The sequence below is a fragment of the Thermobia domestica genome, chromosome 3 (assembly GCF_964235325.1).
Source record: "Thermobia domestica chromosome 3, izTheDome1.hap1.1, whole genome shotgun sequence".
In the NCBI taxonomy this organism is placed as follows: domain Eukaryota; kingdom Metazoa; phylum Arthropoda; class Insecta; order Zygentoma; family Lepismatidae; genus Thermobia; species Thermobia domestica.
In genome coordinates, this window is record NC_137456.1 from 155,299,650 (window position 1) to 155,303,894 (window position 4,245).

The window sequence follows — 4,245 nt, forward strand, 5'->3', positions numbered from 1 at the left end:
AAAACTACCGCATCGAAATAGAATATCGCATAAGAGTAGATGCAAAATCTGGCCCCCAAAGCTGGCCCCCAAAAAAGTAGCAAAGTACTAATTTACAAATGATGAAAAGGATTCATTTTATAAAGTAATGTAGAATTATGTAGAAATAGAGATGAACTAGTATTAATAAACCCTGAACCACTATTAGTGATAGACGTCGGTCTCTCTCCTCTCTCTGACTCGAATTTCTGAAGAGGTACTCGGACTTGTTTCACATGTGAATTAACTCATGAAATTTTGAGAAATGGGCAGGAAGAAGGGTCGTGTGTGGCAATGCTACATCAAAATTATAAAGATAGGAAAGTGTCTTGCAAATATTGTGAACATACATACTTATGCGCAAATGTTGGCAAAATGGTGGGACATGTGTCCTCTAGCAGTTACCAAACCTAATTTGTTTATAACATTTAAAAATTTAATTTGTTTATAATATCAGTAGTAGAGTCAAGTTTAGAAAATCCATTTACATGTAAATTTAAACTGTTTAGCGGTTTAAAAGTATGTGGACTTACTATACCATTTTTTAAACATATTTACTTTCATATAACATATTGTAAATAAATATCAATTTATCCGTACTCTCTAAATATAATAAAATATTAATAAAATAATATAACATCGTTGAGAATATACATTTTAAAGACTCCTCTTGGAAAAATATCTTCCCGGGAATTTAACCATCACTATGTATTACTTAAAGGATATTGTTTGCATCATGGTGTGTATATTCGATACTTCCCTTGTGTATCCGTCCTTTCCCTTCCCCTTCTTGCGGGTAACGAAAATTCTGCAGGCGTTTGTGGTCCTAAGTATTCATTATGATTAAAGCAGGTGAATTATCAAAATACAAAATAATTTCGTGTTTTAATCTTGCGCTCATATCGGTGCAGTTTATAAGAATGCTTACTGCCTCAAAAACTGCCCAGTATCGGCTCTCTCTCAAGCAAGATGTTTTTCTTTCGTTTGTATTGACATGAAATCAGGAGATTCTAACATGAAACACCAAACTGAAGTATAAATGCAGTCAACTTGACTTAATATTTCTGATACTTCTTCCCACTCCACCCAGTCAAGTAATTTGTAATTAATCTCTCATTAATATTTTTATTGCCATATAAATAACTTTTATGAAATGAAATCTTTTAGTTTTACTTCCAATGTAGGCTAAAGGAGATGATGAGAATGAATGATATGTCGGAATGAAGAAAATAGTGAGAACAGGATAACCCCGAGAAAACACATACACGGTATTCATTCAACACAAAGCCCACTTGACGCGACCAGGGATCGAACCAGCTATCACAAGTAATTTAGAATTTAGGAAATAATTTGTGACACCAAAAGAATAATAATCTTACTATGCACAGAAGTAGACATATTTTTTTATGCTTAAGAGGTTGCTTCATTTTGTTTTCACAAAATTCTCTAATTTAAAACATCGTTACAGTTAAGAACTGAAATAAAGAAGACTCAATAGTCAAACATGCACATAATATGATGTACAGAATGAATAGCAAGCCAAACCAAATCAAAGGAAGCAGAAGTATCTAGTGCTTGCGATTACAGTTCCTTCTTTTTGCCTACTTTGAAATATACTACTACCACTCCCGAAAGAGACGTTCCTATATTTAGGATATTTCCAGCATCAAAATCAATGATTTCGAATTCACGGTAATTCCCATTCATGGCTTAAGTAACACATTACTATTCGATTGTTCAATAACATGGGTATAAAAGTTTTGTATACAGTATGGCGTTAATTTCGTTGTACAAAAGCAGAGGAGTGATTCCTGAGAGTAAAACAAACAAAAAAGTTCCAGTAAACTGTTGGAATATAAAAGGGCACAAAGTGCTTGTTAAATGGACACTGGCTGTTGCTAAGGAAAGTAGGTGATATTATGTGCAAATATGATGGAAGATAAGATTAGTTGTTGTCATATAGATTGGATTTGTATTCTTAGATTTGGATATGAGTTCTAGATGCCCAGAACGAGATTTATGGTGATTAAGATATGTCATGATAAACAGATGTTGTACTTGAAGAAGTGAATTCAATTGTATCAGTGCAGATTAGGAATAAAGTGGCTAAATGCGATATATAGTTTTTTGGTGTAAAGAAGTACTAGGTTAACTTTGATTTAGTATCCCTATAAGAAAAGCTAACATATTTGGCGCAGTCTGGTTTTTATAAGTACCTACAAGCTTGCATAATGTCTATGATTCCCAATTTTCCACCGTTTAATGCAGAAACAGATCGGCTACAATCGTATTTGGATCGATTCGAACATTTGTGTATAGCGTCACAAATTCCAGAAGAAAGGAAAGTTTCTACATTATTTACAGTTATTGGTTCAGAAGCGTATGAACAATTATGTAACATCTGTTGGCCGGTCTCGCCCGCAGAAAAGTCATATGCCGAGATTAAAGAAGAAATGAAAAAATATTATTCAGCAAAAGTAAACATTATTTCTGAAAGGTATCAATTTTGTACGTTAAAGCAAAAACCATATCAGTCTGTTAAGAGTTTTGTTCTGGATTTAAAAAATCAGTCGTCCTTTTGTGATTACAAGTGCTGTTTGGATGAAAATTTGAGGGACCAGTTCGTTTTTGGAATTACTGATGAGTCAATTCGGAGGAAATTGTTAAATACCAAAGACTTAACTTTCCAAAAAGCAACAGAAATTGCGGTCAACATGGAATCAACAGAAAATCAATTAAGATTATACAAGCACGATCAAGATAATACAGTAAGTACAGTGCATCAGAATAGGAAACGATTCTCTACTGGTAAAGAAAAGAAGGCTTCAAGTGCAAGTACAAGTTCAGGTTCTCCCCAAACAACACCAACGACTTCACCAAGTCGCTGTCTTTACTGTAACTTACATCACAGGAAAGGAGTTTGCCCAGCATGGGGAAAGCAATGTTTAAAGTGTGGTAGATGGAATCATTTTGCCTTAGCATGCCGATATACTTTTCAGTCCCAAAAGTATAAAATGCACGAACTGGTTGTAGAAGAAGATCAGACACAGAAGCAGAGAGATAATTCAGCACAACAGGAGCAGGAAGATTTATTCAATATGGTCAGCTTAATGAATTTGGATGTGGGCGTTGATAGCATAGATAATAATCGGTCGTTCTCTGCCAAGGAATCTGAAGATGGATTCTCAGATATATTATTTTATGATCAGCGGGACGATAAAAAACCTCACGATGCAGAAATTAACGACGAAGGTTTAAATAAGACACCAGAGGAAAACCAACAAGCATTCGGGTATTCTTATCCAGAACAACAGTTGGGTAATTCCATGGATATAGGCATAATAGAGGAAAAGAGAATGACTTCCCCGAAAAAAGTTAAAACTAGCTGGACGAATTGGTTCAATAGAAGAACAGATCGAGGTTATAGTAAAACTGGTATGACGAATAGGAAGTACAGAGATGGAGAGCAGACAAGTAGGGAGAAGACACAACAAGTAGAGAAGCAAGATGAACTTATTCAGCGGCTGATTAGACAACAAGCTTACATGCAAGAGCAAATTGACTTTCTGATGAATAGCCGGTACCGGATTAAACATCACAAAAAGCATAAGATTGCGAAGGAAAAGGAATTTAATTCCGATCATTACTTTGGTTCAGTTAATTTTTAAACAGATTGATGTTCGTTTCGTTTTTTAGTTCGGATTGCATTACAGGTTCTGTTTTTTGTACCGGGGGGAGAATGTTGAAATATAAAAGGGCACAAAGTGCTTGTTAAATGGACACTGGCTGTTGCTAAGGAAAGTAGGTGATATTATGTGCAAATATGATGGAAGATAAGATTAGTTGTTGTCATATAGATTGGATTTGTATTCTTAGATTTGGATATGAGTTCTAGATGCCCAGAACGAGATTTATGGTGATTAAGATATGTCATGATAAACAGATGTTGTACTTGAAGAAGTGAATTCAATTGTATCAGTGCAGATTAGGAATAAAGTGGCTAAATGCAATATATAGTTTTTTGGTGTAAAAAAGTACTAGGTTAACTTTGATTTAGTATCCCTATAAGAAAAGCTAACATAAACATAGGGCGAAAACCCCATCGTTTACATGTTATAGGCTGCCGAAAACATGAGAAAATGAATTCTAAAGGTTCATAGCTCCAAAACTATGGGATCTACTGTAGTCGGGTCAAGACTTCACTTAGGAACTACAGTGCCCGAGAAT